Genomic DNA, 12500 nt, shown 5'->3' with positions numbered 1-12500 from the left:
CCAAAGATAATCATACATAAATAAATATGTACATTTTAACAATAATTATTGTGAAATTTCAATAGACCTAATATTAAGGAAAGATAATGTAGGGGAACAGCGGGTCTAAACCACAGGTAACTCGTTGCAGGTCATTGTTTTGCTTTTGGAAAGTAACCCAAAACCCTCAATTTGGCTAACCCTGGGCCCAGAGTTGGCTTTTAGGCATAGTGTTAGCCAAATTGAGGGTTTTGGGTTACTTTCCAAAAGGCAAAACAATAATCTGCAACAAGTGACCTGTCAAATGTGACCGGTGTTTCAGACCCGCCGTAGGGGAACGTCCTACGCCCGCCCCCCTCCTCCGATGTACTGCAGCCTTGATGATAACAATGCTTTTAAAGTGAAACTACTGCACTAACCAGTCCCTACCGACCACCTTGCAGAATCGAGTATGTAGGTACATGTAGATATGCAGCCATATTATGACTTTGTGTAATAATCAAATAATAGATATTGATTAGGCAATGATCACTGACATAATGCTTAACCTTAATTATGATGTTAATACAATTGTCACAAATATAATGAATATGATGATGCCAGGAAAGGTGATGGTCAATTCACATAGTGACACACCCACACAGTGAGAATCATGCAATTTATCACCAATCGATAGCCAATGGCGTCAGAAAATGTCCCTGATCATTTGATCCTGTCTAGTAAGGAGTCATATGTTTGTCAAACTTTCAAGAGTTTTTCCAAGTCAAGCTCCCGTTTTCTTTTTAAGGCAAACTATTGACCAAGTTAAGACAAAACTACAATTTAAGATCGAAAACTTGTTTTTGTAGTTGTTGAAAACTTGGGGGTGGGGGGGGGAGGGAGTAACGATCGACCTCTACCTTGTCCATGCCCAAGTCAGCTCGCAGGATTCTTTTTGAATTTCAAATGGGATCTACAGAATTCGAAACCCTGACTATCTCTAATATCTGACGGTCCGCAGTTAATTGAAACATACAGCACGAAAATAAAAAGTTGTCCTACCTTGAAAGTTCCATGGATAATCTGCAAGTACTGTTAATTTTTGCAACTTCTTGGTTGTCTTTGTGTGGAGATGGTTGCATTGCAGGTTCTCAGGGACTTAAACTAACACCATTGGAATATTTTTGTACTTATTGATGAATTGGAAGCATTTAGTACGCCCTGTTATATGAAATACTTGGGTCTCACTATCGGAAATGGTCGAAATGCGCTTTCCTAAATGCAAGACAGACACATTTAAATAGTATAAATAGTGAATTTTAATAGGCAATAAACGGAAATTCGTAACGTGCGTTCACTTTGATCCACCGACTTCGACAATCAAACTATTGCAAGAATGTCATCTTCTGTTTTTAAGTGTGCGGTTAGCATAATCTTCTTTCTTAGCCCAGTTAGTTGCTTTAGGTGCGGTGCCATTCTCTTTTGCTGTTTACTAAGGTGACCGGTAAGGACAAAACAGAAACACAAATCTCAAAACACAAAAGCATTAATGAAAACATGATCACAGATCTCAAAGAAACATTTTACAAAACAGAATCACAAAACCCACAACACAAACGCATAAATGGAAACATGATCACATATCTCACAACACAAACACATGCAGAAAATCTCTCCCCTGCTGCTCTTCACAAGATTATTGTTGAAAATAAATTCCAACCATCCATCCCTGAAAATAAAATAACCAGCCTCGGTGCAGCCCGACCTGGTATGCATAAAATTTATAACTGACCTTTTAAAATTACCAAAGACTCAAAACTAATAATGTTCCAATTCAAGATAAATCATGACATCATCTACACCAAAGACAAACTTAACAAGGCTAACTGATGATATATGCCACCTCTGTAAAAAAAGTATACAACCAAACGCATGTTTTTACAGTGCGTCCATGTAGTCTTTTTCTGGAATACACTTGGGGCACGGTGCCACTACAACACCAAAGAAAATATTTAAGTGAATGACTTAACCCGTTTTTCGTTTTTAAGGACTTGTCAAGCCCCAAAAGCACCAGAAAGCTTTAACGGTTTGGTCTTGTTAGTACCAAAACTTCTTTATCTACAGAAGCAATCTGGTTGAAGAATCGTTGCTCTTTTCGCTTTTCAAACTGCAACTTAACGAAACTTTGATGACCGAAAGGTATATTGCAATCAAAAACAAACCTGGCAAGTTTTATAGTAATAAATGGAATTGCCTTATTTCAAGTAATTTTACTCCTGGCCAGCTTTTCAGTAATCTATGAAGGTAAAAAGAAGCATAAATTAATAGTAGCTTATTTGCGTATATTAGGTTTATTTATTTATTTATTTATTTACTTATTACTTTTTATTTATTTATCTATTATTTGATTTGCGAGCACTGCTTGTAACGCACATGTATTTATTGTTTTTTCGTTCCATGTATTTCTTCTAGTTTAACCATATGCTCATGTATTTTCTTTTTGATTAGTTGTATAATCATAAAAAATAAAACGAAAATTCGTCATTGACCAATCAGAAACGCGTTAGTTTGTTGAGTATATAATAGGGCATTTTATTTCCTGGTCTCTAAAGGGACATAAGTTGTTGGTGCAGCATCAGGAGAAGTTCTACCATCAGCTCTGGCTTATCACGAGAAATTGTTTGATTCAATTAAGCACGCGCGTTTTTGAGACGCGGACGGGAACTGGAAGTGAGCTGTTTTCCCTTTTAACCTGTTTTCACACAACCACATTTACATTGCTAAGTATCTTTTCTCCATTACAGATAATTAGTATAAAAATCTGGGAAACACCACTGTCCTGTCACGTGAAATTTTATCTTCCGGTTACCGTCCGCGTCCTGCAGAAAAATGCGCGTGCTTAAGCTCCCTATTTGCCAATCACAACAGAAAACATACATGCAGCCGGCAGTAAGAGCGGGAAGTACAATCTGATTGGTGGAAATGTCTGAGGAGATTTCTTGGTCAATCACAAATTGACATTTTCGCACGCGATTTCCCGCGCTCAGAGCCGGCCCAGGGTATTGACGTTGGTTCCATAAGTCACTTCGGAGTTTCAAAAATAAGTGCGCGCATCGGGATAAAATCAAGCATATATTAAAAATACAAAAGATTTTAAATGCAAAATTATGCAGCAATTTCCATAACAAAAGTGTACGGTATATTTTTATCCCGACGTTCTCACTTGCCACAACTGGCTTACTGGGACATTTGATATTCGATATACGGCGTTTGGCCAACAAAGATGAAGGTTGGCCCCATTCAATTTTTATTTTTCGCCTCTTGCTATGCAACATTAATAAAGATAGGCTCCGTATTTTATTTTGCAGTAGTTGGAGAGGAATTTCAGACCACAACCTGAATAAATCACTCTTTGGAACAGAGTGTTTTGATCAGATATTTGGACCCAGTTCTGTACGAGTTCAAGACTGTGGCACGAAGTGATTATCCTATTAAAGCCAATCCTCAAGAAAGCCCAGCAAGTGACTTCGTGGAGGGATGACCATTACCTGGCGTCATTAGTAGGTGTTACTTTTATGTCACGCTAGAGAGCAAGGATGGCACAGTCGGTTGGTGCGCGGCCTTGGTACAAGAGGTGCTGAGTTCGATTCCCAGATCTCGCATCCTTGTTTCGACTTCTTTCCTTTCCGTGTAGCTAAGTAGCTTTAAATACCCGTACAACGGAGCACTGATGGAGAGTGGGGAGTAAAATGAGCGCACCGTCGACCTCAGGTTTGTCAGTTGAATTACTGTTACGAGTTATCGACGTTAAATATGGTTGCTTTGCTTTACAGTTTCACGCAAGTAAGATTGTCACGGAATCGGTCATGTTCTAAGTGCGCATAGAACTTCATACGAAGGTTGAAAACTCGTCGTGTTATATTAGACGAAAAAGTAAAGCCTTCCACTTAAACGAGCCTCTCAGAAGACGACAGGTTGAGTTCGATTGATTGGACAAAAAGGAAACTTTAAAATCTACGACACAAAGGGCTCTTGAATAATAACAGTACCATGACACGTCACAAGCATTGAGATAGAAGCGCCCTTAAAATCTTAAATTGATAATAAGCAATTTTGGAAAAAAATCCGATACCAGATAGGCTGATACCACAGTCAGTCTGTTTTAGCAAGGTGATGAGGTTAGTAAGTAATTGTGTTTTGATTTACAGATGCAGGAAAACGAGAAACAGCTCCAATTCATCAGACAGCTTGGTTTATTGCATTGCTGGTTCTTGCTTATCTTTGTACTCTGTAATCGTTACCAAGGCGCTAAATACCCCAGGTAAGATATCTTTATACGGGCAAGTGAAAGTACAAGCTCACTGCCCAGGCCTTGGTTGTTCAAAAGGAACGCTATCCACCGGATAAATCACTATCCAACGGATAAACACTAGCAAAACCAATTGAGTTATTATAATTATCCAGTTGATAGGGTTATCCACCTTTTGAACAACCGATGCCAGATGTGTTGGTGAAATGAATAAGTGAAAACCTAAGTATACTATTTCTTTTGGATCAAGAACCTTGTGATGAAGAGGAAGGAGCTTCAATAGTAATGGCTGAGGAGATTATTTCTTTTAGTTTAATTTATTATAATTATGATTATGATTATTATGATCATCATTATCGTCATCGTCATCGTCATCGTCTTCGTCATCGCTTTTGCGGAATAAGTAATCTTGTCTGGCGTGGGCTCACGTGGGTAGCGACGCTCGGTTCCATCAACGTGGAGAGGCCAGGTGATAACTATTCCCAGGACTTTCCGTCCTTCCAACCGAAAACGGTTGGACAGGTATTTTCTCGGGAAACGTCCACTGCTTTAACAAACACCAGTCGAGATTTAAAGGTGCATGTAATGAGAAGGGCTACTTTTTCTTCAAAGGGTCAGGGTCAGGGTACTGTGGTCAGTGTTTTTCTCTGCCCGTTTGCATGGGCTCATTTCCATTGCTAGGGCATACGCGCAAGTCAAGTACTTAGGAATTCAGAAATCACTGAAAATTCAGTACACTCTAACAAATATCTCTGTTGAGAAAGAAATGATTGATCCACAGAGAGTGACTCGCTGACACTATTCTAGTTAGAGAGTATAACGGTATTTTGGACCCTAAGAACTTAAACAACTCAGCAACGCTGTCTCTCGATTGATAGTAGGGACATTTTACGACCTATGGCGGCCACCACAACGTCACTTCAAAATATAACCTTGTACTGCCTAAGTCTTTCTAGATAATTCTATCTCTTTCACGTCGTACAATGTGGGCGAAGTATCCTAAAAATAAATTGGATACGTCGGAGCGGTTCCCGAGTAAAAATGAACAATGAAAGGTTCACATTCACACGCTCACGGTGTCGTTAAAACCTCAAATTCGGTGTTTTCACGTCTTTCTTATGCAGAGTACTGCAAAAATGTGCTATAATTCGAGCGTAAATTACAACACGATTATTTTTTACTCATTTAAGCAATGATATTATACAGTAAATCAAGAAATTGTGTAAAGAAGCCTGAAAAGTTCAGGACTTCAACGGGGTTTGAACCCGTGACCTCGCGATACCGGTGCGACGCTCTAACCAACTGAGATATGAAGCCACTGACGTTGAGAGCTGGTCATTTGTGGGTTCTAATGTTCCCGTGAGGAATGAATCAACGATGAATTGATATATGAAATGAATCATATAGTGAACTGCGGATATGAAATCAAGTGAAGCTACGATCCTCGCAGTTATGAACATTGGAACCCACAAATGACCAGTTCCCAACGTCTGTGGCTTTATATCTCAGTTTGTTAGAGCGTCGCACCGGTATCGCGAGGTCACGGGTTCAAAATCGATGGAAGTCCTGAAAATTTTCAGGCCTCTCTACGCAATTGCTAAAATTGCGTTTATAACTGCGAGGATCATAGCTTTACTTGATTTCATATTCGCAGTTCACTAGTGAATATGATTCCTTTCATATATCAATTCATCAATGATATTATTGCTTTGTGGCGATGTCGCTGTAGCCACTGTCGCTTCTTAAAATACCATTTTGACTCCGCAGTGTTACGCTTACGTATCTCCTCTTTCCATTTTAGCCGGACGGAAAACCGTCCACCCTACCAGAGCGAAGGCCTCAAAATTCTGCTCCCGACATCTTGGACGACTACGGCGAGGGACCTCATTTCAACAAAGATGGCTCCTTCATAGAGGAATATGGCTTTTGCAACGTTTGTTTGAGCCCCTTTCGTCTGGCTATAATTTCAAATTTTTTTTTATTAACTCGTGCGCTGGTTTTACCAAGGATTTAAGTAGTTGTAAGATAATTTGAAGGTTAAAATGTAAAGATTTAGGCATTTTGTTATAAAGTAATACGAGATTATGGAAAGAATTAGTGAAGATTTCGAAGCACAGTTAAACAACCGGCAGCTGAAGGCGACGGTTTAGAAAGTTCAGATTTTATTGCATTCAAAGAACGTTCCATTTGCTTGGCAAAAAAAAAAAAAGAAAAAAAAAAGAAAGAAAAGGAAACAAGGAAAAAACAAGCAATGCCTTCCGCGCCATCTTTCTGTCTTGTATGCATTTTTCTTTACGATACCCTGTTCTCCTTTTTTCGGAGGGGAAGGTGGAAGTGGCTTTATCGGGTACTATATGATTTTTTCCCAAGAACGTAGCAGGTAGAAACCAAATTAATTTTCCCCATTACTTTTTAAAGAGTTGTTAAATAAATTAGTTCGAGACTAGCACGGAAAAAAGGAGCGAGGTCTCACAGACCATAAATGGCGTTGTCACGTGTTGTCGAGTAGGGCGTTTTGTAAATTGCGCATGCGTGATTCTTCTCGCTGTCAGGAAATCGCGTTGACGTGATGTGAAAAACACGCATTGCTTACGCAAGCCGATGAAAGTAGAGTATTTTTGCAATTAAAAGTAAAAAAGCAGCTAACGTGTTTGTTTGTTTATTTACTTTTAACAAGAAACCCGTGTTTTTTCTTGTTTGTGCGAGGCTTATAAAACCTTTCAAGTTTATTTGAAGCCTTTACACAGGAGCAGTAAAACACAAATAAATTGTTATCGTGAGACCCATTGCATAAATAGCGCTGAAATTTGAATAACAATACTTAGACATCTTAACCCTCGTGTTAATGCTCTTTAAACAAAGGATGTCTTGCGTAGATTCGATGTGAGGCTTAAATGACGGTTTCAACATTCGTTCAACAAAAGTTGAATGAACGTTGGGAAAATGTTGGACGCAAAAACAAAGTTATGCAGAGGCCGTTCAAACGTTTCCAACATTGGGCCAACAAAAGAACCAAAACTTTCGCGAAATTTGATTGCCAGGAACTAAGAACTAGAAACCAGTCTCTCTTGTCCAGATAAACTACGCCGTGTTGACTTTTGCGGCCTGATATGAGCATGCGTGTGTTCTACAATTGTTGAACAGATTGAACAGAGTGTTCAAACGGCGTCAACACCATTCAACATTTTCAAAGAAGAAAGAAAAAGTTGAATCGATGTTGAATGAAAGTTTAAACCAATTTTAACTTGATCTAAAACGCTTTCAACAATGTTGGACCTTGCATACGGAACCCGCGCCCGCAGTGCGCGCGGCAGTCAAAAGCGTGCTATCCTGTCAATCATTTGCCCTTTCACCGGAAACGGGCATTTCGGTTGTGCGTAAATGACATCGTTGTGGATCTATCCCGTCGAAAGGACGCTACCAAAGTGTTTATTCGCGAAGTCAGCAAAACTAAATACATTACTATGGTTTTGCCGTCTTCTTACACTTGATTCGAAAATACCAGCCTGAATTCGACTTAGATTAGTTAGAAAAAGCACAAATAACAGCCAAAGCACAACAGCTTACGTTCGAATTCTGCTCGCCGACAACCCAAATTTGTTGACAAAAAAAAATGCCACAAAATGTTTTAAATGGTTTCCTGGCCCTCTATCAATAGCGTTTACGTGAATTTTAAATGGGGTATCGGGAAAGAAAAATTGTCAAGCTGATATGTGTTTCGTGTAAACATACATTTTCAAGTAGCAAAAATTTGTATAAGCACTACAAACCTTTTACTGACCATTACTCGAAGGAACTCCCTTTATAAGCTGCAGGGAAGCCGCTGATGAATTTTGCACAAAAACCTCGGCCCCTAACACCGGAAAGCCAGACTTGGAAAGTTTTTTTTAGCGGAAGGCTCACTAAGGAAGAGCTTCTAGAGCTTGCCCTCCCGCAGGTCGCCAGATAGGTGCAAACAAGCTGATTAATTCATGTCCGAAAAGAGTAAGATCTAGAAGGTGCAGTCAAATTTTGTTTCTTGTATTGTGCGAAAATTTATTCAAAACTTTTCCCTCACTCCCAAATAAGAACTTGCTGTGTCTTGCAATTCTACAGTGAATTACTATAAGGCCAATACGAGAATTAACATCAAAGAGGCACTCCCAGGGGTTTGGGGGAAGAAGAGGACATGGCTTATTTGAACTGGGGAACAGAGGAACAATATCAAAATATTTTAGGGAACAAGGGAAGAAAACCAATATTTAAATTTTAGGGATAAAAAAGCTGGGAACAAGTTTGAAAATAATTTGAGGAACAAGGAAACACAAGCAAATATTTAAAGGGAACAAGGACCCCTCTCCCCAGGAGGGCCTCATTAAATGTTCTGCCTCTTTCATCCAACAGCTCCAACAATTTTTGAATGACCGACATGAAAAGAAGACTTTCTTAGAGAAATAAATTATTTATAATAACACTTTAGCATGCAAAACAATGCTCAGATGCTTACAAGCACCCACATGCCCGTGTTTGTAAAAAAGCACCATGAGCTATTCCTTGCAGCTGGTTTAGGCATTGTTTCATCTTTCAACATTGGGCAAAACCAAACCTACTCCATTCTCAGAGGGCACTGGGGAAAGAAGCTAAACGAAAAAACTAGCCTTAATCCAATTCTCCCAAGGCAATCTTTAAAGAATAAGATTATTGAAGGAACACTTTTGAGTGCCAACCCTAAAATAAGTCTTTTAAAACAAGTGCAAACAATATTAATAGTCTTTAAATTCACAAAATGTCTCATATTCAATTAGATTTGGCTGCAATATTCCTTAAAACTAGGCAGAACTATTTACCATAAAATGTGGAACATTTCCTGCCTATCTAAATATGCCACAAATTAGGGCTCCAAAAAGCAACCAGTTAAGTTTTTAGATAAAGATAGTGTCTCTATGGAGATGTGACACAATACCTAAAAATTAAATAATTTGATGCGATCAAGACATTGAATGAACGATATTGACTGTGAGTCCATTGACTCATGACTCATTGACTCATTTAACTCATAAAACATGCATTCTCTGAATGAACAAGCTATAAACAAACTGCAGCAATGTATTTTAGGTTCACAAAGTGGGAATGAAAAAAACAATTCCTCATTTGATGTTTCAAATATATGCATTTAAATTAATTTTCTATCAACAATTCAAGGTCCTGACTTTTCAGTGTCTATTCACTGGTATTGATTTATGTTTCCATGATAAGTTTGAAAGTGAATCTGGCAACCACAGTGCCCTATGAAATGGGAAATAACTTTAACATACCCTTTAAACTTAAACATTTTACAAGGGACACCATTACAACAACAACAACAACAACAACAAGCTTTATTACCAAAATAAAGTTAAAGATTACAATAATTTATAAAATATTAATACAAACCAAGGTAATGTTTACTCAGAATAACTAAAAAGCTAATCGAGCTGAGTAAAACTAATGAGTGTTTAATATAGGAGGTAGGTTGGCACTAGAGCTTGAGTAAGTAAATTAATTAGTCAAAAAAAGAGAAGAAAGAGAAAACAGATAAATAAATAAATAAAAATAAATAAATAAATAAATTCCAGTTGAAAACTCATGAGCAGTAAGACTGTAAGATGTTTACAAATGTAACTTGACTTTGTTTTTAAACGTTTTGAGGGGGAGGTGTTTAATACTTTCTTCAAGGTGATTCCAAACTTTTACAGCTGCAAAGCGAATGTTGAATTTACCATAGTTTGTTTTGATGGTATTGATATAATAGGTTGATTTAGGGTTGATATAATAGGTTGTTGATGCCCTGCAAAGAACAAAGAATAAATTGAAAGGAGAGTTGGTCCGGAGTTTATCCACAATGGACAGTTAGTGGCTGCATTCACCAATGTAGAGAACAAACACATCAAGTTTCTTCTCAAGCAACCAGGTGTTCAAGGAGCTATTCAATTTCCAAAGAACTATGGTAGTGTACAACAGTACCAGGGTGAATTTGGGTACGTGGCCTGAAACTGAAACTTGTGGAGCCAAACAACTTGTTGAGCTTAGTACTTAAACTGGGTAGATAATTATGTCTACAAGTATTGTCTATTCAACCAACAGTTTCTCCGAATTTTGTGTACCATTCACTTCTTGGCCATGTTTCCTTAACAAAAAATAGCTAATTCAAGTACAGATTCAACTACAGATTCAAGTCCTTTCAAATCATCAAAGTTACTTTGCGCCACGAGGAACAAACGAAAAAATATAAGCACTGAAGAACAAACTGCTCAAGAATGCACGACTCCTTTTGAAACAGCAGAACAGGATCCTTGAGTCACTAAAAAAGTGCTGGATGCTACGTAGATGTTTGCAGAACGATCGCAAGTTGTAATCATTGAAAAAAAACTCCACTCCAGATCTGATAGACGATGATCGTGCAAGACTCGACAATCACGTGGAACACCCAACAGGATTATTCGGTGTTTGGCACAGCAGATGAACGAAAAATTGTTCCCCTCACTATTAAGTTCCAACCCGATAAGACCAATCTTGTCCAAATACAACAACAATTTCGAATTCGGCAGCAGGCAAGCTCATCACAAGCCATCGAAGTTGGCATAAAGCAGCATAGCGCTTCACCTGAAGTTCGATCATGGTGGACACAAACAAGGGCTGAAAGAACTTCCTGAGGTCAGACGACCAAATGTGATTGACCCAACACTCGTTAGAGCGGCTCAGTTATCGGACATCAAAGTGCTGAACAAACCAAGGGATTTCGTTCACTCAGCAACGTCTTCTACTTCTTCTACTGAATAAAGTTCAAAAGCGATCCTGGTTGTTAATCAAATGCTAGCCCAATCCATAAACTGGATAAAGAGGATTGGCAAATTGATTGTCAGAACAATGCGTCATTTCTGTCTCGCTGAGTTCATAGAAGCGACGGTCAAGAGAGTCACAAGGGAAGGCCGAGCGAATGTCCACAGATCTAACCAATCAGAATGTGAACAATTGGCGTGACATCGGATAGCACAGTTTTTCCCGCTCGCTGAATTTTGATTGGTCAGTTTAAATTTCAGTAGCTCTCGCCGTATGCAAGGGACGACCTGTTCAAACGCACCGAACATTTGGTTCTACAAAGTGTTGAATACATGTTGAAGCAAATGTTGAAACTGTATAAACGGGCCTTAGGATGTAACAGTATTGTTATTCAAATTTCAGCGCCATTTATGCAATGGGTCTATGTCAGTTTAAACTCATGGCTAAGACCGTTTTATCGTTTGATGTTTCAATCGCGTGCACCAAAAAAGTGGGCTTCTCTCTTGACTTTTTCACTGTATAAACTGTCTCTGCTTTCTGAAGTCAAATGACTGCTATCAAGTAAATTTCCTATTTGTGGAGTTTTGTCAAATTTAAGCCCCACTTTTGCCAACTGGCTAATTTAAGCAATTTTCTCTTGATTTAAGACACCCGAAAAACAGATGGATTGCAAAACAGGGCAACTAATGTTTATTATCCAACTCTATTACTTACTGTACAGAGAACGCACGAAACGAGTGCAAATGTTCCACGATATTGTACGGTTAGTTATTGTACACTTGGCTATTGCACAGTAGAGAACCGGTTTGACTAGTTTGCCCCGCGCTTGTCACGCACAAATCTGTCACACGCTGTCGGTTGTTTCAAACTTTTAGTGCCAAGGATTTGGTGTGTAGTATCGCTAAGTATTTCTCCTCGCACAACTCGTAAAAATATAAACCGATACTGCACACAAGAGCACCCAAGAAGATTTATTTATTTCCCTACTATCAAACATATTTTCTTTTCATTATTAATTAACTCTTTCAGAGCTGTAACATCAAAAGACTGCACTGGCTCAATCCCATGACCTGCTTCCCAGGACTTCCCTGGACCATTTGGCTTTGGCCCACAAGTTCCTGGGAACGGAGTGAAGGCTCAATATAGAAATGGAGAATTTTCTCTTTCAATCAGGAATCTGTTGGCACAGGAGCTCCTCAAGGGGACCCTCTATCTCCACTAATTCCTTGCGTCAGTCCTTTCCCGAGTATATTTGTTTTTAGTAACAGATTTTTGCGAGAAAGGTTTCTTATTTCCCTTGGCGCTGGGATGGCTGTGTTTTCGTCAATGGCTTTTACAACAGTGGGTGTGCTGAATCTCCCAAGGGAGTCGTTCAATAAATAAATCTACTCGGGAAAGGGTTGACTCCTACGTCAAAAGTATGGGAGATAGAGGC

General features: G+C 38.9%; 1 long non-coding RNA gene across 1 annotated transcript; it reads left to right on the top strand.

The window, feature by feature from the left end:
• Positions 1-3325: 3325 nt before the first annotated feature.
• On the top strand, positions 3326-6497 carry LOC138057863 (uncharacterized). Its single transcript, XR_011133738.1, has 3 exons — positions 3326-3518; positions 4167-4279; positions 6069-6497. It is a non-coding gene; the product is annotated as an uncharacterized lncRNA (long non-coding RNA).
• Positions 6498-12500: the final 6003 nt, after the last annotated feature.

The sequence above is a fragment of the Montipora capricornis genome, chromosome 7 (genome assembly GCF_036669925.1).
Source record: "Montipora capricornis isolate CH-2021 chromosome 7, ASM3666992v2, whole genome shotgun sequence".
Classification (NCBI taxonomy): Eukaryota; Metazoa; Cnidaria; class Anthozoa; order Scleractinia; family Acroporidae; genus Montipora; species Montipora capricornis.
This window is presented reverse-complemented; position numbering and strand designations above follow the sequence as displayed.